General features: G+C 36.7%; 1 protein-coding gene across 32 annotated transcripts in view; it reads right to left on the reverse strand.

Moving 5' to 3' along the window:
* MYT1L (myelin transcription factor 1 like) overlaps positions 1–24,888 on the reverse strand; it is a 331,277-nt gene that overhangs the window by 107,242 nt on the left and 199,147 nt on the right. The window lies entirely within an intron of this gene.

Consider the following 24,888-nt stretch of genomic DNA (forward strand, 5'->3'; position numbering starts at 1 on the left):
ACTGCTTCAGGGCTGATCCAAAGCTAAAACATATCCTTAAAAGAATTATCCAAAACAATTATTAAACATAAATAGGCACGGGGCATCAACCACCTTTTCAGAAAGCCTTTTCCAGTGTCTAACTACCCTCTCGGTAAGGAAGATTTTCCTAATGGCTAGTCTGGCACAGCTTTCAGTAATTCCCACATGTTCTGTCACTAGATACGAGGAGGAAGAGGTGAGCACCTCCCTCTTCACTTCTCCTCAAGAAGTAGAGAGCAATGAGGTCACCCCTCAACCTTCCGACTAAAAAAAGCAGGTGACCCCAGTCACTCTTCAGAGGACATGCCTTCCAGTTCTTTTACCAGTTTTGTTACCCTCCTCTGGACACTTTCAAGGACCTCAACATGCTTTTTATGGGACTGCACACAATATTCAAAGTGAGGCCTCACCAACACTAAATATAACAGGAGAATTTCCTTTTGACTGGCTAGTTATGCTGTGTTAATGCACCCCAGAATACAGTTTGCCCTCCTGGCCCCCACGGCAAGTTACTGTCTCATCTTGAGCCTACTGTCAATCGTCATGCCAAGATTCCTCTTTTGTCAGGGCTACTCTCCAGCCACTCATCTCCCAGTGTGTACCTGTGCTCAGCATTACTCAGTCCCAAGTGTAGAAGCCAGCAGTTGTTCTTGTTGGATTTCATGCTGTTGCTGATGGCCCAATGCTCCAGTCTACCTAGGTCGCTCTGCAAAGCCTCTTCTCCCTCAAGACAGTCAACAGCACCTCACAGTTCATTATTTTCAGCAAATTTACTAAGTATGCATCCAGATCATTGATAAAAATATTGAACAGAACTGGCCCTAACACTGAGCATTGGTGAACACCAGTAGTGTGTTCACAAGCCAGATGTAGTCCCATTCACTCCAACCCTTTGAGCTGTACCATTCAGTCAGTTCTTCTCCCAGCATATCAGAATAAGAGGTGCAGATGACACTTTAGGCAGCTCTGAGTTAAAACTATCAAGACTAAAGTGCAAAAGTAGATGCTTAGCTGTGAAAATGTTTGACCATTGGAGATGATGTAAACTTGAATTCTGTCACATTAAAGCCAGAACACTAGTCCCAACCTACCACAGTCTTTGACTAAGATCATTAAACTGTGAAAACTGTTCATCTAGCAGTGGCCCCAAAGAGTGCCCTTTAAAATTTCTAATAGTCTGGGGACTGGGGAAGAAGATGGTAGGGTAACTCCATCTGCTTTGATTTGAAGTGCTTAATTTTTGCATCTAAATACAACTCTATGGCTTTTAGAATACAAATTATTGGTCAAAAGTAGAAAGAAGTTGACATTACCAGTTTTGGTCATCTGTTATCTCTTTTTACAGCTTTATGCTTTTGTGCACAACATTTTATAAAGTATGTGAGAATCGAAGACTTTACTCAGGATTCAGACCTGGGCATAACCAGCGGTGGAAATCAGTGCGGGTTAGCTGCTTGGTCTTGTTTACTACTTTAATAAATCTGATTAAATAACTATTTGTAACATAGGTGTTCAAATAAAGTTGTGAATTTAACTTCAGCTTTTCAGTCATCTATTCTCATTGTCTTTACATGCAGATTTACAACTGAGGCTACATCAGCAACTAACAGAAATGAACTGACGTGTATATTTTAAAGGTTAGGACCAACACTTAGGTATTAAGGAACATGACAATTTTCCAAGGAAATCACTTATATTAGTTAATTATGACCCAGCTTTTGTAAACTCTTTCCCAATTAATTTGTACCATTCTGCTGCCTATTTTGTCTACAGTCCTGAATTTGTTTTTGTCAGTGCTTGGATTTGTAGTTTATAAAGCTACCATTGCCTGTATTATTCTCATAAAACCTTTAAAATACTGTTTTGCACTGGAGTCCTCTTCAGCTATAAACTTCATATACCTCGTATATACCTCATATACTATAGACCTCAGAGTCTGTTGAAAAAATATTATTCAAGTCTTTCAGAAATCTGGGAAACAGGACACCAAACTTAGAACCTATTATTTAGCTGTCCTATTTTATTTTTACTTTTTAACCTGTTCTGCTATCAGCTTTTGTTTCATTAATTTTTCAGATTCTGCCTCCAGGACACTTCTCTGTTTCTGGCATTTTCCCTTTGGTCTCTCTGGTGAGCATGTCGAGGGAAAGGAAGCGTTCAGCTTCACAGCAGTCTCTGCTTCATCTGTCACTGACTTCCTCTTGCAATCACATACAGAGACTACAAGAGGTCTCATTGACCTCTTGTTCCTCATATATTTGTAAAATCTGTTATTGTTTGTCTTTATAGCTCCTGTAATTTTCTCCCCATTCTCAATTTTGTTTTGTGATCATTCCCTTATTTGCTTATTTTTTAGACTTGTTCATCACTGCTCAAAGCAATGACCTCATTGATTTATCTGTCATGTATGCCTCTATCCGTTCCTTTATTGCTCACAGTATTTCCCTGGTCAGCTATGTTTGTCTTATTTTCCCCTCACTCTTCAGTTCTCATGGCTTTCAGTGCAATATATATTTGGGTTTCCTGAAATATACTTCTGAGTATTCCACACTTCTTGAATGTATGTCTCAGTCATCTGAGTTTTTTGAAATCTATCATGAATAATTATTGTGGAAAGAACACTGTTGACTTTCATAGTGATAAGCTTCAAGAGGACATATTTTCATCAGAAAATACATATTTCTTTCCCAGAGTTGAACTTGATTGTTAATGTAATTTTTTACTAATTTACTAATTTACTAATTTGCAACATAATTAGTATGGTTACTATTTATAAACTGTAATAATTAAACATCTTTAACTATAATTGTATAGGATCAGAGAAATACAGGAAATTTTCTCAATCAGATTATTGATTTATATTCTCTAAATCACATGCTACCTCACATATGAAATGTGGGACATGACACCTATATCTGGAGGAAACTTTCCACTTAGAGTGTCTGTTTCCCTGTATGGATTATAAAGGGAGCATATGTGACAAGTAATAATTCAGTCAATTTAAATACCTAATTTAGATAAAGTGATTACTATTTGTCATGTTTACCAGTCTTCTTTTTAAATTTGTATCTCTTTTCTATTGAATCTCCTATTTCAGAAGTCTTGTGCTATAATACCTAACTCAAGAAAATAAGATGATGGCAATATTATGCCCTAAATCAGAATAACACTGTATTTTAGAGGATTTTTTTTCCTTTTTTTTTTTCCTGATTTAGTAATTTGAAAAAGCTTAGATTTTTTTTTTCAAGCTAAAAAGTAACTCCAGAAAAAGTGCTGTCATTCTTTTTTTTCCTTTTTTTTTTCCCCTTTTTTTTTTTTCCCACATCAGAATTTATTTTAATGTAAAACATAACATTTGGTAGGTAATAGAACCTAAAAATGTATTATAGACATCTTGTAAGGTTATCAAAAAACACTTAATAAAGCACTTAAGCATATGAATTGGTACCGAGGTGGAATTTTATCGTATACAATTGAGGATAGGAAATTAGGAAGAGGCTGGAAGCAGACTTTACCTTAACGCTACAGGCAGAAAGTTCCTAAAGCACTTACACGTCCTACTGAATGCCATAAGTATTATTTTTGGTTTGGTCTATATAGCTTCCAAATCCATACCTGCAGATGAAGTATTTTAGGGTATTTGGAAAATAGGAATTTTGCAGATAATTCTTCTAACAAGTCTTCAGAGAATGAGCAAAGCTAATTAATTTGCATAAAACTGCATCCTATTAAATCACTCTCAAAGCAGTGACTACCTTTGGCTTTAAAGGACTTATACTATCAGTTGTTAACAGTTGACCAGAAAATAAGGTATTTAGACTCCACGAAACCCTATGGCTTGAACATACACTCCCTGCACTTCAGGAGGATGCCCTTCCCAGCAGACTATGTGCTATTCTGAGGCAGAAGTGGTAGCACTGTCATTGAATCTGGATCACTGAATTGATGGGAATGAAAGAATCATAAATTCAGAAAAAGAGATTTACTCCAGTCTAGCAATTTGCCTACTCAATTGCAAGAATAAAGTCTGTCAGCTGAGGACAATTTTCCTTTCCCATTTGAACAACTGATTGCTTAAAGTATGCCAAATTACTACAGGCATGAGCAGCAAACTCAGTGGACAGTGGTAACTGAGGCAGTACAGTCAAACTTCCTTCTGGGAAACTACTCTTGCTTTCTAGGCTGTACTGATCAGGAGACTTCTCTACCCCAGAGAAGTCCAGCGTAGTGCCCAAGTACTGTCATGGAACATGGGAGGTATTAATTCAAATATTCCCAGGCTGGGAAGGGTAAAGGACTTTGTCCAGCACACTAACCACTAAGCTACAGAAGAGAAAAGGGGAAAAGCAACAAGTCAAAGTTCAAGATGGACATTCATTTTTTTGAGTCATTATTTCACAGAGATGGCTAATTGCAGATTACAAAACAGAGCTAGGATATTGGTTTTAGTGCTTCCAACTGGCTGGATTAAAATTCTTTGAACCCTGCCTGTTAGGAATCCCAACCTAGAAGACTAATTTACCTTAATCTGCTTTCCAGGAACCTGCTGGCAACTGAGCCAGAGCCTTGAATACTGTTCCAGAATCAGGCATGCTTCTTGCAATCATTGCACTAGCAAGCACCATAACATCTAATACTGCTTACAGAATGACTGCCCTCACCCCTATCTTTTCAGTGGGAGTCAGGCACTAATCCAGAGTCAGTATTTTGGAAAATCTGTGTTCCCATCCACATTTTACATGCCTGAATATTTTTCTAAAAGTGGGACCACATTAATATGTTTTTATCTATTTAAACTGTAATAAAAAGTAAAAAATGAAATTTAAAATACGGTTATCTCATCTCTGCAGCTTTGCTGTGTTTCAAACTTTCCTATGAGCTCCTGCTTCTGGTTCAATAAATCAGATTATTAAAAGCAAAAAATGCTTTCTATGTATCAAGTGTCAAAACACTACACTTTAGTCGTACAGATTAGGCGTGTATATAATAGTATTGCAGTTAAGTGAAAATTATTAATATACCTGAACAGGTATGAGCATGACCAATATGAATGGTGAAATGTAGAGAATTTGATTATCCCCTTTTTCCTTCTGGAATTTCAAATATTTGTGTACTCCATTACTGAACGGTAAGAAAATATATGGAAGCATCCAGAAGCATGCTGGATCTCAAATGTAAAGGTACCAGATGTGATATTTACTTCACAGAGCTCTAAAAGCCAACTCAATTGTTTTGCACATCAGAGCCTTTTTAAGCATATAAGTAGCCACAAATACGCCACAGATCTACTCATGTGTATAGCACAATTTAACTAAATAAGTACTAAAGAAGAATTAGTACTTTTTAAAAAGCAGCATTACAAAAATTGCCTGGGAGTAATCACAGGAGCATAGAATCACAGGACAAAAGTGAAATGAATTAATTGATGGAGCCCCAAGCTTGACTTTAAGTTTTTGTTTGTTTGTTTGTTTTTGTTTTGTTTTGTTTTTGTTTTTGTTTTAGGAAATTCTAATATTGAAATATGCATTTTTAAACAAAACAAAGCAGACTATCTCTGATGTAGTCAATACAGACAGTAACTTAAGTCTACATGAAGATCTTTAACCGGATCCTATGCATCTTAGATGTTCGGCACCTTCCCATTCTAATTCACTGAAACCCCAAAATGGTGTAACTGAACTCCATGATGAACAGTGGCAAACTTACTGGCTCATCTACCCTCCAGATACATCATTTTGTCCATCACCAAAGTCTCTCTGCTCTTGGGACATGACAACTGAAGTGAAACTTTTGGTTTTGCAGTAATTGACCCATTTAAACAATAGGTTTATTTAATTAGTCAAATCCCTTAGGTGTTCATTGAAGAAAAATAAGGCACAGTAGTGGTGTTGTACAAATACACTGGAAAAATCTCAGCTCTGGAGAGCTCATTTAAAGCAAGATGTGAAAAACAAATGTAACAAATCATAAGACTGAAAGCCTATGTGGCAGCACGGGTTAGCAAAGTACATGCCCTGCAGTTGTAGATTATTCAAAAGTATTTATGCAAATAAATCAATATAATATCTGATTGCCCCATGACTTATGATGTCATGGATGTCACCTACCCCTAGGCTTCTAAAACTGAAGTCTGTACATGTCAAGCTCCCTTTGTAGTCAATGCAGAGAAGCTGGAATTTCCTGGGAGACAATTCATCTCACCTTTTTTAGACACTTTGCCTATCTCTTGCCACTGAAAATAAAGGGAGTTAACGGTGATTTAGTTTGTATTTCTACCACAGAGGAATCTGATATATGAGAGAAATCTATCCCATTAGACCCTCTCATTATTTTAAATGCTGTATGTTCATCCCTAACAAATATAGTACTTAGCAGATTTTATAAACAAGCACCACAATACTTTAATAAAGAGAAAAACTAAATTCAGCTTACTTCCTTTACACAGTTATCATATAAGAACATGAATAATTCTCCTCCCTATATCTTGTCTGTCTTTCAAAAATACCTGCCTGATCTAATGTCAAACAAATCTGTAGCTGCACTCTAATCTTAGAATGGCAAATACCCAATTCAACTGTGTGTTTAAGAGCCAAAAGTCGCAAGAGACTACTTCTTATTGCCAGACCCTTGAATACAGGGAATGACCAAAGAGACTAGGATAATCCAAAGAGAACAGGTTTAATGACTCATATTGATTCATTAGATGAAATGCAGATAATCAAGTTTTGCTAAGTGGCTATTGATTCTGAAGACTCTGATGTGTAAGAATGCAAACATGCAAATCCAGTGACAATTTCTGCACTAACTGAAAGAACACTGATTTCTGCACTAATGTCAAATTGTAAACTTTATTTCATGTTTATTTCAGAAATCTGAACTAGAATAAAAACATCAGGAAGGAAGAGCCTCTATTTTTCTACACACAGATAAAAATGAGATTGGCTACCTTGAGCTAAATCAAAGCAGTATGTAGAGCTGCCAAGATGTTCAGATCTGTGTTCATCCTACGTTTTCAACCTCAGTGGTAATGACAATTCTGTTTACAGGTAGAGGGCAAGGCAGTTTCCCATTCTTTTTTTTCTTTTCATGATAACTTGATGTTGTAATATGGGAAAAGTTCAGAATGATTCTTTCACCAATTTGAAAGGGTTAGAAAATGCTATAAGAGTGCATCTGTCTGTTACAACAGATCTTTGCATAGTCATGATGTTTGAGCCTTGGACATAATATGAAACATTTATATTCCAAAATGTTAAAAGCAATTGCTTTTAAGAAATTCAGCATTCTAAGTTCAAGCATTCAAAATTCAAGGGGAATAAACTGCTGGAAATCAAAGGTGATTCATGTTGTTATACTGTCAATCATTTAACAACACAGCTAGATACACATTAGTACAATCAACACCCTTAGACACAGACTCGATAGATCATATTTAACAACAACACAGCAGGTCAAACTATCATTCTAGCATGTACTTAAGTATTGAGTAACAGTGTATGCTGTCATTTACTGCATCTCTAATGTAAGGCTACTATAATGAGACTATCAGCTACTGATTTCTATCATGAATACTCTTTCTGTTACCTCTACATGAATACACAATAGCACTAGCTCCCAACTTAATTTTAACTAAGAAAGATATATGGCAGAGAATTAAGAAATAGGATACACCAATTTTCCTGTAACTATAGCAATAAGTATCTAACTTGATCCAAAAAGCTAACAGCTAAGGAATACAGACAATGAAAGTAATAATACTATGGACCAGTCTTCTAATGCAAGAATGTGACTGTCATCAGTAAACATCTGAAACAACAGAAAAAAAATATGACAAAAACAAAATGATACAAGCTGCAACCACTTCAGTACTTATGTACTGGATTCTCACCTCCAGCATAAGCTACAGGACACTGCTCTTTGTCTTGCATGGTTGGTTAGGAGTCATTCAAGTGTGAAATATTCTAAATTCTGGTTGTTAGAGGATTGAGATGTTTAAATCTCCCTATTTTGAAAAAGAAAAAGGAATGTGCCTTTCTGTAGTACAGAGAAAACATGATTATTCTAAGACAGAATAGAAATGACAGCATTCCCTGTACTTTATGCATTATGGAGCTGTAGCTAAAATTAGTCTCTTTGTAAAAATGTTCACCATCATTAATATGCATTTAGAAAACATATGATTATGAGAGAGCTAGAAGTTTACCCCCTACATTATCTTTAAAGATACTTTCTTTCTTGGTGGGCTCTAAACCAAAAAAAAAAAAAAAGTTCACATAAAAATCTGTTTAGCATAAAGAGAATTTCTAAAATACCTTTATCATTATACTTGCTTTGACAAAATTTTGATACTAGCCATTGTGCCTTCCTGCTTACTACTGTGTGCAAGGTTATAAGCACAAACTAGTAACCAAGACTTTATGGTCTTTGCTGTAGTATCTTGTAGCCCTCTTGGATACAGCTATTTTAGTATAACTTACTTTTCAACAGTCCCTATTAGCAGTTTCTGTCAGAGATGCATTAGAGTAATTCAGGGTTCTAGACCCACACAGTTGTCCTGTCCTAACTTTTGCTCAGTGTAGCAGTAATGGGGCATATACCTCAAGAGACACAAATATAATGGGTTAAGCTTTTCTACCCTGTGCAAGTACAAAGTAGTTACTGGGGAGTATTATTATCCTCAGAGAGGATGCTGTTGCACTCCCCCTGCTCCCCCTGCCCCCGACTTACAGCTTGAAAGACATATATTTGCTTGTGCTGATAACCGACCAAACTAGTCAACTAGTCGACCAAACCTTCTGCAACACATGGTGGTTGCACTGTTGTAGTATCAGGGAGTCCTGCAGGTAGTATTTCCACTACTATACAAGGTCACAGTATCACAGTATCACAGATTTCTAGGTTGGAAGAGACCTCAAGATCATCGAGTCCAACCTTCGACCTAACACTAAGTACTCCACTAAACCATATCCCTAAGCTCTACATCTAAACGTCTTTTAAAGACCTCCAGGGATGGTGACTCCACCACCTCCCTGGGCAGCCCGTTCCAATGCTTAATAACCCTTTCGGTAAAGAAGTACTTCCTAACATCCAACCTAAAACTCCCCTGTCGCAACTTTCGCCCATTCCCCCTCGTCCTGTCACCAGGCACGTAGGAGAACAGACCAACCCCCACCTCTCTACAGCCTCCTTTAAGGTAACTGTAGAGAGCGATAAGGTCGCCCCTGAGCCTCCTCTTCTCCAGGCTGAACAAGCCCAGCTCCCTCAGCCGCTCCTCATAAGACTTGTTCTCCAGACCCCTCACCAGCTTGGTCGCCCTTCTCTGGACTCGCTCGAGCACGTCCATGTCCTTCCTGTAGCGAGGGGCCCAAAACTGAACACAGTACTCAAGGTGCGGCCTCTGTCTTAGAGAAATTGGCTCGTGCTATTGGCAAACTCAAGGACAAAACTGTCTCTCTTAAGCTCAGTTCATTTTTTGTTTCCCCTCAAGGTTTATTCATGACTAGAAGAATTAGAAATACTCTGTTCTAAAAACGAAAGCTTACCTACTGGCTTAATCACATGACTCTAAAAGCAAGATACCTAGATGGGCCTAAATGGCCTTCCCTCTTCCATCACATTCCAGTCCAGGATATTGAAGCTCCAACTTGACTCACATCACAATTTAAAAAAAAAATACTACAGTATATAATGTTACTTATTATAGCTGACAGTGAGTTCTATTAGACTGTAGAAAAGTCTCTGAAGGAAAATGAAAATAGCCTCCCAAGGGAGTAGAAGCCCCACACAGCATGATTTAAATGTGGCAGCTGGGTTGTGGGTGGAAATGGCAGTTTCCATTGAAAATCTGCTGCCGGTATACCTCCTATGGCTACATTTCATGGGGAAATGCAGCAGTTATCCCTCTCTGAGGTTCAGCTGCTCAATTTTAAAGATGCACAGACAGGAAAGGTAGCAAGGATCAGTGAGTGAAAAGAGAAAGGCCCAGAATGATGTACTGTCCAAGGACCAAAGAGTAAAACTGGGAAATATCTGGAAGTACAAGCATGTAACAGGAAGATGGCAGGAAAGGGAACGGATTTTTAAGTTTTAAGAGACGAAAGGCACGTTCTTAGAAAATATATACCACTTCAATGACTACTTCTAATTTTTTGAATAGTTTGATGCATTTGATATTTAAAGTTTATGTCTCATTGAAAGGCAGTTAGCAATTTGTTAGTCACTTGAAAAAATGGTCCCTATATAATTTGGGGCACAGATCTATAACGGGAGTAGTTGTGGCAACATTAAATGTCATCACACTTAACTTTAAAGCACTTGAGTTTAGATGACTAAGTTCCTTAGTGAATAAATTCCCCAATGAGAATATATAGATACATAAGCATGGGAGTCACTATAGCCAGCATGCTGACTGTGGTATATCTACACTAAGAAATATAAAGCACCATGATATGAATGATTTTGTAATCACTTCTCTGTCTCTTGTTGACATATATCTACTTGCAATTCTCACTTAGGCATCATTTTGAAAATGTGACTCATAATCCAGAAAGGCAAATTCCAATGCAGCTACACAAATCATGTCTGTAGTATGGATGCTACTTTATTGCTGTGTGTTTAGATACAGACAGTGCGGTATTGTTTTCTGCCTGTTTTTTAACAACCCAGGTTGAAACAATTGTCAAAAATACATTAGACTCCTTTATTTTATTTTTTTTTGGAAGTCAATTAACCTGCTACAGCTCCAAATGTGGTAACTCAAAAGGAGTGTTTAATCATTAAGCTAGCTTTCTCTCTCTCTGTTCTCCCTAGAAAACCTAGTACTCCTTCCAGCCCACAGAAGGGGCAGAAAGCAATCTGATCCTAGCCAGTTGTCATCTGTTGCCCTTTTGGTATGACTCTGGCTTGGGAATTAACATTGTGTTTGGGTCCACTCAGGCTGATGGAGAAACTGACAGAGTATCTTGTTTCCTGAGGTAGCATTCTCATTGCTGGTCCAGAAAGGGGACGTGACTGCTATGCTGTCTATGGAAATCAGTGTTGTCCCCTGCATGTTAGTGTGACCAGACGTAGCCTACTGCCTCTACAGGATCAGAAGATGCTGCTGCAGGTACATGTAGCCTGCGTATTTCAAATGTTCTGGCATGTAAAATCACTGAGCAGCACAGCTCTCCTAAGCTGGCTGCACCTCTGGGCATACATAAATAGGTTTTCTATTACAAGCTTGATCAACTGCAGACTCAGGATTTTTGAGGATCTTTCTCTTACATTTCAGTATATAAGGTCTATTTAAGTGGTGCTGTAGAAGCTTGAGCTTATATTCTGCTTTTGTTGTTGAAATGCTTTTTGTGAAATCAGATGCAGAAATTTAATGGTGGAAAACTTTTTTTCTCTCATTCTGTAATTAACAGGAAAGTGTTCTAAATGGAAGGTGAGGCAGGTGTCAGAAAATATTTTAGTGTCCATAGTACCTAGAGGGTTTTGAAGGAAGGGATAAGCTTTCTCCTTGGAGATCTTCAAAAGCTGCCTGGACATGGTCCTGAGCAACATACTCTGGCTGTCCCTGCGTGAGCAGGGGGTTGGACCGGATGACATCAGATGTCCCTTCCAACTTCAACTATTCTGTGATGCTGTGATTCTGTATGTGCATAGATAATATGTCACTTTGAATTCTTTGTTATCGTGCAAAGTTATACTGCAACATAACCAGTAGGTAAATCTTTTGTCTCTGAATGAGATAATTGTAAATTTCACTATAGGTTAAAAAATAGTGAGTTTGATACTAGTTCTGTTTTTTTTTTCAGAACAACCAAGAAATTTTTGTCTTCTTGGGGAGTTCTTGTTTTTACAGACTTCTAGAACAAAGTAATTGTAAACTAGACTAAGCGTGCCTTAGTATAAGAGGAATGAAATTCCATTCTTGCTTACATAAAAGATCAGTTTAATCCATAGTATACATAAAAAGTGAAAAAAAAAGTCCTATTAGCAAATCTAAATTAACCATATTTCTGATGTCGTTCTGCCAAAGCTATCCAATAGGCTGTGATTTTTAAATCTGACAGCAATAATTTTAATTGATCAATTAAAATCATAGTAGATAGAAAATGCTGAATGTTTTCTCCATGGTATAGTTCTGCTTAAATTCTGACATTTTAAACAAGTGGTTCCACTTCTAGTCAATGCCATTTTAACTGTTCAGTCCTTCCTCCTACATCCTTTTAACAACTGGAAGCAGCAAGACTGAATACTAAGATATGAAGTTAACACAGTAATCAGAATTTATTTGCATTCTTTCTGAAATTATATTTGTTTTATAATTCTGACTCAGTTTCTGAGTCCATCTTTCTCTGTGATTTCTTTAAGTCTCACAAGTTAAGCAAAGCCAGGGCACGTCAGTTCTGAGTATGTCAGTATTTTCAAGGAACACCAAGGTGCTGCAGAGACTGTCCTATGACTCAGAAATACGCTTTCCTTGCCAGTAGCGCTAAAACAAATTTTTAGCTCACTATTGTGGAAGGGACAGAAGACTGTAAGGCTGGTAATACCTTATATCACATGGAATTAAAAAGGATAGCTAAGTGTATGTGTTTTAATAACCAGAAATGTTAATTTCAAACCTTTTGTTGAAATAAATTATACAATTACATTGTCAGAATTATTTTCAGAGAGATAGTTAATCTTTTCTTTTTGTTTTGTTTTCCCAATTTTCCCCATTTCAAACTGTTATTTAGTGTAACTGTGCACTGGTAAAAAGTTTCTATGACCAGTCCTGTGAGTCAATGTGTTATTACGAACGTATTACAACATCATAAGCAATATGACCTTTAGTGTCATTTGAAATAGCATACTTAACATCACAAAATGCACTGAGGCTCCTGTGTTAACATTTGTGAATTGTTTTGAAATTAGCAGTTCAAAAAGTTTTGTGAGCATAAAATACAGTTATTGTAATAAATGGGCTGCAGAACAGCCATCCATCTACTACTTGGGACATTTTATCTGCTACTTCCCTTTACAAAGTAGAGGATATGTAGAGAATTCTCTGAGACAGATCCCCCCCCTCCCCCCCCCCCCCCCCTTTTTTTTTTTGTGGTCACCAGTAACAGGAAAATATCCATAAGACTCATGTCAGAGAGAGTATTCTTGGAGATGTCTGTTTGTCCATTTCTGCTGAAATAGTCCTTATGGTTATTAAGAGCCAAGAAACTATCAATCCTAACTGATGATCTTAGAATAAACCATGACCATGCAAGACCTACATTATACAGCACATCAGTAATTCTAGCACATTATTCTTATTGTCACTGCCCATACTCAATAACAAATAATCATTTGCTAATCTTTGTATAAATGAACTTTTAATATGAGTTGCATGGTCTAAAGCAAAAAGCGCTGGAGTGGAATTCAGAGGCATGACTCAACTTCTTACTGTGACGCAGATTTCTCATGTGGTAGCAAAGAGTCACGAACTGCTGGTTTATCAAGGGAATGAATGCATTACAGCTCTCAGTTTTTATGCAGAGCTGCACAGCAGAATTTTAACATCCAAGTGAGGTATGTCTGCTCCTGTCCTAATACCTAGGGAAATGTAAGCACTTAACACCCAGCAGAATTTAGATGCTGTAATCTAGAATGGAGGAATCTATTTCCTGAACTGGGGGATTTCCACTCATAGAATTAAGTACCTCAAGCCTTTTGCCTTACAGAAACAGAGGTGAATTCGGATTAATTTTCATTATGAGATGATCAGAGGAGGAATCACGATCCCAGCTTTAACCATTATACAGGAATGTGTGAGAAATTTGTGTTCATTTTTTTCAGTTTTCACTCTTTTGCCAGGGTTAACTGAAACTTCATTCTACATGTCAGAGAGTGCTTACTCAGGATGTTTTACAGTAATCTGGGTTTAGAGCATGCACTTTGCTAATACTTCATGCAAAATACAACATTCACATGTTCTTTGCTATCTTGTCAAGACTGCATTCTGTTCCTCTCTAAGATGAATGTCTGTCTTTTATACGAAGTGCTAATACTGGGACTGGAATCAGAGTTTCCAGAGTCTATCCAGAGAGTCTATTTGCAACTCTGTCCTCAGAGTGACAGAACTCCTTCCCTCTTCCCTTAGCATATATTATTGTCCATAAAACAAAAACAGATCGAGAAAAGAGAGAAAAAAGGCATCCTGATATATTAACTTCTTTATTATCAACAGAAGTTCCCAGAAGATGGGAGATATATAGTCAGTAGTGGGGTCCCTCAAGGCTCCATTTTATGGCCAGTCCTCTTCAATGTTTTTATAAATGATTTGGATGTAGGACTAGAAGGTGTTTTGAGCAAATTTGCCAACGACACCAAACTTGGGGGAGTTGTGGACTCGGATGAGGGTGGAAAGGCCTTGCAGAGAGATCTGGACAGATTGGAGAGCTGGGCGATCACCAACCACATGAAGTTTAACAAAAGCAAGCGCCGGGTCCTGCACCTGGGACGGGGCAACCCTGGCTATACGTACAGACTGGGCGACAAGACGCTGGAGAGCAGCCCCGCAGAGAGGGATCTGGGGATTGTGGTTGACAGCAAGTTGAATATGAGCCAGCAGTGTGCCCTGGCAGCCAGGAGGGCCAACCGTATCCTGGGGTGCATCAAGCACGACATTGCTAGTCGGTCGAGGGAAGTGATTGTCCCGCTCTACTCTGCGCTGGTGTGGCCTCACCTCCAGTACTGCGTGCAGTTCTGGGCACCACAGTACAAAAAGAACATGAAACTGTTGGAGAGTGTCCAGAGGAGGGCGACGAAGAAGGTGAAGGGCCTAGAGGGGAAGATGTATGAGGAGCGGCTGAGGTCACTGGGCCTGTTCAGCCTGGAGAAGAGGAGGCTGAGGGGGGACCTCATCGCAGTCTACAACTTCCTCGCGAAGGGGAGTGGAGAGGCAGGTGACCTATTCTCCGTAATCACCAGTGACAGAACCCCGTGGGAATGGTGTTAAGCTGAGGCAGGGGAAGTTTAGGCTGGACATCAGGAAGAGGTTCTTCACCGAGAGGGTGGTTGCAGACTGGAACAGGCTCCCCAGTGAAGTAGTCACTGCACCAAGCCTGTCTGAATTTAAGAAGCAATTGGACTGTGCACTTAGTCACATGGTCTAAACTTTTGGGTAGACCTGTGCAGTGTCAGGAGTTGGACTTGATGATCCTGATGGGTCCCTTCCAATTTGGGATATTCTATGATTCTATGATTCTATATGTTCTAACTCCTACTAACAAAGCATAAAGTAGTGTGTGAGTGCTATGCTTGTACAGATCACAAATTGGAGGACTTTAAAAACACTTGCTACACTGAAACAAGAAGATAAGAGATTGGAGATGTAATAGTTTTGTTATGGATTTAATACAAGATAGTTACCAGGGTGCCCAAATAAATGCTTCCTAGCAGAATATCAGAAATTTGATGAAGATTAATGTTTGCGGTATAGTTCTATACAAGTCTTCTTTGACTTCAGAGTTAGACACAAAATTAGAGGCAGATTTTTGAGGGTCCATTTTTGAGGGTCACCACTGGGTGACTTAAATGAGAAGTCAAATTCCTGACAGCTTTTAGGTTTAGCTCTTAGCTTTAGCACTTATTCTGAATGCCTATTTCCTGTTTGCCAAACATGGGTAAGATTTTCTTGTGGAGACATTATGAGGATGAAAATTTTATCATAAATCAAACTTAGTTTAAAACACAGGCCTAACTTCTTTCTCAGGAGTATTTTCTCTTAGACATTACACTGCTTCTCCACGATACCAAGCGTATTTAGAGTGTGGCACTGCTGATCCCTGCAAATAACAAAAAGGCATTAGATTCTGCAATCCCTTTTCATGTAATCAGTGAACTTCAAAATTTTCTTGGAAAGGTGATTCAGGTGAATAGCCAGGAGACTGATTTGGGAGGTCTAGTCATCCGATTAAAGTTACAGAGTGTCCTAAGCTGTATAGTGCTAAAGATGTCTTCAGGAGGTATTTAACCCCTGGACATTTGATTCTCTACTGTGGATATATTTATTTAGTTTTATTATCAAAGATATCTCAGGAGTACCTCTCCTTTCCCTGTCCTGAGCTGACACGACTAGAAGCAGTACTTCATACCAACCACTAATAAGAAGTGATGTCTTTGAAAGAACTGTCTCAACTTATTGAAGAACTTCAGTGTAAGTCTTTAAAGACACATCATTATTTTTAGGAAAAAAAAATCCAACAACCAACAACTATTCTTTATTGTCTTTTTCCTATGAGCTTGTTTTTATTTTCTCACTTCTTTACTCTTTTATGCCTCATTTCTGTCCTTGTTCACAAATTCAAGCAATGGTTGAAGTTGGAAGGAACCCCTGGGGGGGGGCCTAGTCCAACCCATACACCTAGAGCAGCCGCCCAAGACCATGTCCAGGTGGCTTTTGAAGATCTCCAGGGAGGGAGACTCCACAACCACTCTGGGCAACCTGTGCCGGTGCTCCGTCACCCACACAGTAAAGAAGTGTTTCCTGAGGTTCAGATGACACCTCCTGTGTTCCAGTGTGTGGCTATTGCCTTTGTCCTGGTGCTGGACACCACTAAAAAGAGCTTAGTTCCATCCTCTTTGCACCCTCTCTTTAGGTATTTATAAACATTAATAAGATCTCCCCTGAGACTTCTCTTCTCTAGGCTAAACAGTCCCAGCTCTCTCAGTCTTTCTTCATAGGTGACACACTCCAGACTCTTCATCATCTTTGTGACTCTACATATCCATCAATATGGACTATTCTGCTAGCAAGATCTAGTGATTAAGACCATGCAGAAGTTCCATGCAGACCTTCATATCTGGTTTCTTCATATTAGAGTAGGTTTCTTTATTTCTTAGTTTCTTTATAATCTTTTGCTTGTCCAGGTAACACTGAGGTGTCTGATCTCATAAGATCTGAATACTTGAAAGAAATATCTGACTTCCTCTGCCACTTTTTTTAAAGGTTTTTGGCAGAATGCGGATAATTTCCACTGTGATGGAGAATAAAATGTAGTATTCTTTGATAGCATAGGTGCCACCTATAGATAATTTTATTTTCCAAGTCATCTCTGCTAGTTGTATTGATGAGGACACTGAAGCAAGGAATAAGATTGGGTTCTGTGTCTACCCAGCTGCCAGTATCGAGCAGTACCTTTTCTTGTCTCCAAATCCCTGACTTGAGATGTTGCAATCCACACCATTTCTCAACAACATATACAATAACTATGCTGCTGCTCAGAAAAACTGTTGATAAGAAGGATGTAGACAGTTCTACAGTATGCTAAAAGCCAGTGTCCAATGTTGCTCCACAATTTTCTGATGTAGTGTAAGGCTAATAACTATGACTGTGTTATCACTAAAATACACAACAATAAAAACGTCTTGATACTCCCAGCTTTCTAAATCTCAGAATTAACATTTTTACAGAAAAGCATGAAGTAGTAATTCACAAAATATGAAGAAGTAATTCACAAAGTATGGAATAGGGAAACTATAGTTGTTTCTAAATGTAAAATTGTCATTATCATTACAAATCAGTCATTTTTGCTATATCCTCCTGAAAAAGCTTTTGATACAGAAAGTACTGAAATGTAAGGTTAGACTTCCTCTAATATCAGTGCTCACTTAAAAGTCTTTATTTAAATATTGAATAAATATCAGATTTTTGGGCCCAATATATGCTTCTTTCTTTACATCTTAAGATGCCTGAAATTCTCTCCCTGTTTACAAGTGGGGAAACAGAGGCATAGGCAGATGAAATGTCTTGCCCATCATGTGTGAATGGACTCTGTAGATCCTCATTTTCATTATGAAAAACACAAATTATTCAACCTTAAACAATTTATTTCTCTCCTAAGAGAGCAAATGTTCTCAGCAAAGCTACCAGGCCAACCAAATAAATTTCCCATAGGCAAAGAAAAATATGTATAGCTACTTTCAGGATCTTCTCCTATTACTGGATGCATTTTTTGTTGTTGTTTTTGATTTTTTTATTTTTCTTTCCCATACTTTCTGCATATTCTTCATTTATTTTGTAGCTGATGGCAACATCTCCATACAGACCTTTCCACAGAAAACACTGTGGCTGTGAGTGGACTTCTGCATGAGAATTATGCCCAGCACCCACCACTTCAAAGAAAATGAGCATATCACTTGAGCAACATGTAAACCTAGAGACCCACTACAGAAAGCTCATCCAAAATCTGCTATGTGCTCTTACTGTTGGATCAACACTCTTCTGCCTTTGATTTTTATCCACCCCCCCCCCCCCCCCGCTTTATTACGCTAGTACTCCTGGCACATGAAGAGACTTGCTGCCACTGAAATTGCTATTCCCAATCCATGTGGTGGTAGGAGAAATTGAGCTGTGGTTCTTTTATGTAGTAAGCTCTAGGTAATGGCCACTAGCTTGCAGAGCCACACACCAATTGCTGGTGTATATCTGGTTGACCCAACTCTGTACCTTTCTAATCATTAATCAACAATCAGACAAAGAATATATTGCTGAATCTAGACAGCAGCCAATACAGAACTCTAATACATTATGGATTCTCTGTCAGCACATTTATTTATTGTTTGCAGTGTTCTGTTTAAAAATCCCTATGCTCTTTCATTTTATTTATTTATTTATGCATTTATTTATATATTTCTCTTTAGCTGGATTTAACAAAGCAGTGAATCTCCATTTATTAACGTCTTCTACAAATACTGAATGGTGAATTATGTTGTATAAAATACAATTATAGTATTATTCTTGGTATTTACTACTACTTACCAAAATCTTTAGCAAATATACCATTAAATGAAAGAATTAAATTGCCTAGGCAGAGCCAGAGTACTTTTTTGTCCTCAGGTAAATATCCAGTAGATCATTTTATCATTATTTAACATTATATTAAAGGTTGGTGATCAGCTTTGAGAGAAATGAATATGCATTTGTCTATACTTCCAGCATTCAGTGAGATTTTTCACAGCATCAAAAAAGGAAGGAACAATAAGGACTTCACTGTTTTGCAGTTAGGCTTCAACACAAATGCATCAGTGGACCTGGGGTTCTGCACAGTATGCAGCCATGCTCTGCTATCAAATTAATGTTAAAATATGTATGTCCTGGCTTCTGATTTATAATATCGTTGACAAATAGTAAAAAGGACAGGCATGCCATAAAGTTTATGGATGGAGCAATGGCATGCACAATGATGCCTCATAAAGAATAAAGGGGGAAAAGTTATTTATTCTTGTGGATTCAAGAACTAAAATACAGATAGACTGTCTGCGTGCACAGAATTTTTCATAAATATCCCACAGTGCACCCTGTTGTACAGCAGCCATACATTAATTAGAGCATTCAGCAGACACTGCAATGTGTTACACTCACCCAAGTGAATCTTCATTTTTCACATGCAGGGCCTTACTAATTAAAATCAGCTTTGCAATTAAATGTGGAAAATTGTGTTAAACTTTCAAGCGTGGTTTAGAAAAAATGTATTTATTTTTAGGGTATTTTATTTTGATGAAAATGAATTTTCCATCAAAGTGAGACCAGTAAAAGGGAGGTATGAGGATTTCTCTTTTTTGTATTATAGATGCTCCTCTCAGTTGCAAGTTGCAATGCTCCACTATCTCTCTGCCAGTACCTGGCCCTGTTCCAATGCTTTTAGTGAGTGCTATCTGTCAAGGCATGAATAATACAGCCCCTAGGCTGTCGGCAGAATCCAAATGAGGCATACATCAGGAAGCAAGCACTCGACTTTAGCTCCAGAACATGCTCCTGTGAAGACAGGCAATTATTCACCCACGGCTGCAGCCATGGCAATCAAACTGGTGGGTGAAAAGGTATATGAAATGAAAAAATTTGAATAAGAAATATGGCACAACAAGCCAGAGAAATTCAATAATTTTCTAATAAGAGAGAGAGATTTGAGTCTTTTAATTTCGAAGTTTGGGAGTCTGAATTATTTCACTCACTCTATTCTAAAATATAGATGACTTAAGTACAGTATATAATGCGAAGGTAATACAAGGGTGTGTGGGGCTTTTCCTGATCAGAAGAACAATGCTAAATTCTAAGTTGTTTATAAATTTAAGTAAATCAAGTGTATCAAGTGACAAATCTCATGCTTAAAAATTAAAAGATGATCAAAATTCTATCTGTATAATGTGATAGGTAGAAACAGCCTTGCAAAGCAACAAAGAGCTGGCTGATATAAAAAAAATGGTGGTAAATTAAAATATTATATGTTTTATAAGGCTAGGGACAATTCATACATTATAGATCCAAACATTATTTTAAGATCCCTCCTCACTTTTGAGGCTTGCATATTTTTGCCTGACATTGTATCAGTAATTAATGAAAAAAAAACACCACACATATACATGCAATATGAATGGGAGAAAAGTTATGCAAAATTCCTTGGCAGATGAAGTCTTTAAGATGTTTTATTTTACCTGAATTCTTATTTTCAGGAAACAAATTCATGATATATTGAGAGCTCTATAAGTATTTCTATTTTAAATTAGAAAGGCTTATCATTTGACCTTAACAATTCATTCTTCACTTAAATTTGATGCATATTGTTTCAGACTAAAATTGTGTTTATCTTGAATTTCTGTTCAGTGGTTTTATCTGCTTTCAAATACACTTATGTATGCATTAAAAGAATCCTAAATTAATATATATAGTGCCAAGCTACGAGCTTAAAATTCCTTTTTGGCCTCTTATTTGTTAAAATTTGTTTCATTCTGAAGAACGTCATATTTAGCAAGTGATTAATCCATTACAGAATCTAATTGCTTTTGTTATTTGAGAAAAAAATTAAATGACAACGTTAAGATGCTTTTAAAATAGGCCACTGCATATAATAAGTATTTGTTTTCATAGAATCTAGTTAAAATTTCTATGATGCATCTAAATACCTATTTACTTGACAAACCTTAGATATCTACTGCTATATGATGTGGTGTGTTTTTTTGTGTTCTTTTTTATTTTTTTTTTAGTTTTGTTTTGTTTTTGTTTGTTGTAAATAATAAATGCATAGCAACACAGTAGAGCGTAATACTTCCAAAGCTGTCATTCACATCTACTTGGCAAATACTATAGGCCACAGTTTATGCTCAGTTAATTTAGAGTAGCTATGGGATTTTCACCTGTGTATCTTACAGATACTTTTGTAAATCCACTTCTGTGATCAGAAGTTGGACTTTTGCATTTATAGTTGTATACATAGAATATGAATCCTTTTGTCTTTAAAGTTTACTAATGAAACTGGCTAACTTCCGACTAATCACAAGGAAAGAACATTGAAATATTTATATTTTTCTTCAGAGAGTTATCTGATAGACATCCTGAAAACATGGTTCTGAGAGCACTGTCCTAGCGTGCCTTGGCTAACTGCAATATAACCAGATAGGCTGTTCGCAACTAAGTGTTCAAGGATCTGGACCATGTTTATTCTTCAAAAATTATACACAGCTTTGCATGTGTAAGAGTACTGTTCATTATTATGCTGCGCTCCACAACGGGCCTGAAAAGCTACTAAGTGAATAAAATAAGCAGTGTCAGGAGCATGGTCCAGTAAGAGCCTCTGCTTTTCACTCCTAAGATATGAAATCTTTTCATGTCTTCACATTTATCTGAATGGCTCTGTGTGTCCCTCCTCCCACCCCCATATCTTTCACCTTTGCCTTTTTTTTTTTTTTTTTGCCACAAAGATGTATACATTTCTTTAACTCCATGAACTGTGGGTATTCTAGTTGACCTTGGTGACTGCAAACATATACATCAGGTACTAAAATCTTACTTTGTAAACTTTAACATCTAGGCAGTGCATCATAGCTGCTGCTAGAGGATCCATGATAGCTTCAAGTTTCTAGCTATTGCTAAAATACAAATAATAATAATAAAAAGATATGACACTGCTCTTAATACTACCTAACTTCGGGCAGTTAGACTGGAATGCTTATCTTTTTGAACTTTCTATGCAGTCACTGGAGAAAGATGTTCCCTCCAAGTTAATATAAGAGATCCTACCATTCTGCCCTAAACTGCCCTGCAGAGCAGCCTGTCCGTCTTAGCTGACTTGTTAACATGCCCGTCTGGCAAGCTAAAATAAGCCCTGTACTTCAGAGCTGACAGCAAAGTATTCACTGCCATGCAAAGTTTCATTTTACAGCAAAGCTTGGTACAAAGAAAAATTCAAAAAGATGGAAATGATGCAACAAGCTGTTACCACTATTTTCTTATCCTAGTACCAGTCTTGTGTTTTGATACACCTCAATGGCTTATAAGTTTTGCTTCTTTCCCTGGCTAAGCGTAGCATTACAGGATTATGGTTTAGACTTGTGAACCGTAGTAGCAGCCCTTTTATAATTAAATGGGGTACAAAACATATGATAAAACTCTCCTTTAACTTCTACCTAATATTTTGTCAGCAGAACATCTCATCTCCTGAATCTGTCTGAAAATTTGAAAGGATCTGTATATTTCATTTCAAATTTAATGTAGTATCTGAACACCATTTTCACAGTCACATTGGTATTATAAAGATAAAATTATATTGACAAAAATAAAATAAAATAAAATAATAAAATGAAATAAAAAATAAAATAAAATAATAATAAAATAAATTAAATTAATTAAAATAAAATAAAATAAAATAAAATAAAATAAAATAAAATAAAATAAAATAAAATAAAATAAAATAAAATAAAATAAAATAAAATAAAATAAAAACAACAAAACAAAACCAAAGCAAAACCAGAAATTCCAGAGACTTCAAGATCTTACAAAAATAAATAAATAGAATAATGCTAGAGAACTCTGAATGCATCTAGTGGAAGCAAATACATTTCATTTCTCATAATGAGGTAGTCTGATATTGTGAATGGAAAGGTCTTAACCTCATTAAAATGCTCTGTAGGCCTAAAAGGAATTGAGTTAGGCATCACTCAAGATATGCAATTCACTCAGCACATGAAATTTTTAAGACAGTCTGATTTCCTTGGAAGAAATGTTGGAGGATCTTTCCCACCCAAAAAGAAAATTAGAAAGAAGAAAAAGATAAATTCTTTCAAAAACTTAAAATTATTAGGTGTTGATTGGACTAGATTAAAAAAATATATATTCTTATTTCAGAAAACAAGTATGCTGTAAGCTTCAACAAAGAATTTGGTTTTACACTAAATAAGACATATATTAGTTAAATATATTTTGATTCGTGGATTGATAATCAGCGTGGCAAGAAAACAACTTAAAAACCCTACAAATTCTTTAGTCGTTAGAAAAAATGAATTTTTGATGTATTTCCAATTTTTATTCTTTGCGCATCCGCCCCAAAATTTCATTTAATTAACAGCTCTGAGATTCAGTCTGTTCGTGTACTGACATACCAGAATCATGTCAAGAAAGCAAATACAGAATTGATGTCTCCAAACTGCATGTAATCTTTCTAAACCTTACATCTATTCACTCCCCCTACCTCGAAAGAGTGATGTTACACAAACACTGAGACATAGGAGAAAGTTAGTGTAACTCATAAGATTTATTTATTTATTTATTTTTAAGCTAAAGAGTTTCCTTCTGTTTGGTTTCAAAATTATTGTTTTTGAAAACTGCATGCTAGCTGCGTGTACCTAACAATCTTGTAAGTAGAAAGGCCATTATAATCATGTCATTTAACTTTGACTGCTCATGAAATTTGTGAAGAAGGATTTGGTGCTATTCATTAATTACTGATGAAGCTTGTATTTATGTGGAGAAAATGGACAAAAGTAAACATGGTTTGAAATGCGAAGTCAGTAGCGGTTTTAAGAAGAATCATTTTGGCTACCTCTAAATCAGTGCTCCAATTTAACCAAATCCCTCAAATAACCACAAAAACATTACCTTACCATTTTTATGAGTGAAAAAGGATTAGAAAAAAATATCTGAATATAAATATTTTATGTTTCATATTTTAAAATGTAATTCAAAAGAATTTTAATATCAGGCACAACACTTTCTTGTTTTAGTTTTGCATTTTCTTGACTTGTCCCTAAGCTTAATTTTCTGCTAAAAAATGATACATCCAACACTGAGTGGACAAACACGTCACTGTTTTATATTTTGCATCTTTCAAATAAATGCCTTAACCACAAATGTATAGAACAGAACGGAACGGAACGGAATGGAACGGAACAGAACGGAACAGAACAGAACAGAACAGAACAGAATAGAATAGAATAGAATAGAATTCAGTTGGAAGGGACATATAGAAATCATAAAGTCCAACTGTATAATTTCAATTTAATTAATTAAAAACAAATATCCTCACTACAAATCGGTTATCTGATTTGGTGCTAAATATGTATTCCTATAAACACCACAAGTGCTTTAAAACCTGAAAAAGTCAATAGTGAAAAAAATCTTAATGGTTTCAGGTGAATTTAACACTAGTTTGAACACCTCTCTCTTCAGATGGCCAAAACATCAGCCGTTTTACAATAGAGGCTGCTGTATAAAATATGTCAAATAAAATGTACAGCACATGAGAAAAAATAATGCATTCTTGAGCTTAAACAATTTTTCAAAACGTGTGAGAAATTCATGCACAGAGAACGAATGTTGCTTATAAAGATGTATAATATTGAACATGTACATTGAAGACAAATTTAAATACTGAGTTCTAAATTAATTTGAAGCACATGTGTATGTATGTATAACATAATGCTATTTTGATATATTATTAACAATAAACAGCTAAACACATTTTCTTAATGGAGATCTCTCTGCATACCATAGTTAAATTAAAAACCTTTAAAAATGCAAATGAGGACAGGTCCTAAACCCATACTTACAGGACCTAAAACCTAAACCATACT

The sequence above is a fragment of the Anser brachyrhynchus genome (assembly GCF_964034855.1).
Source record: "Anser brachyrhynchus genome assembly, chromosome: 3".
Classification (NCBI taxonomy): domain Eukaryota; kingdom Metazoa; phylum Chordata; class Aves; order Anseriformes; family Anatidae; genus Anser; species Anser brachyrhynchus.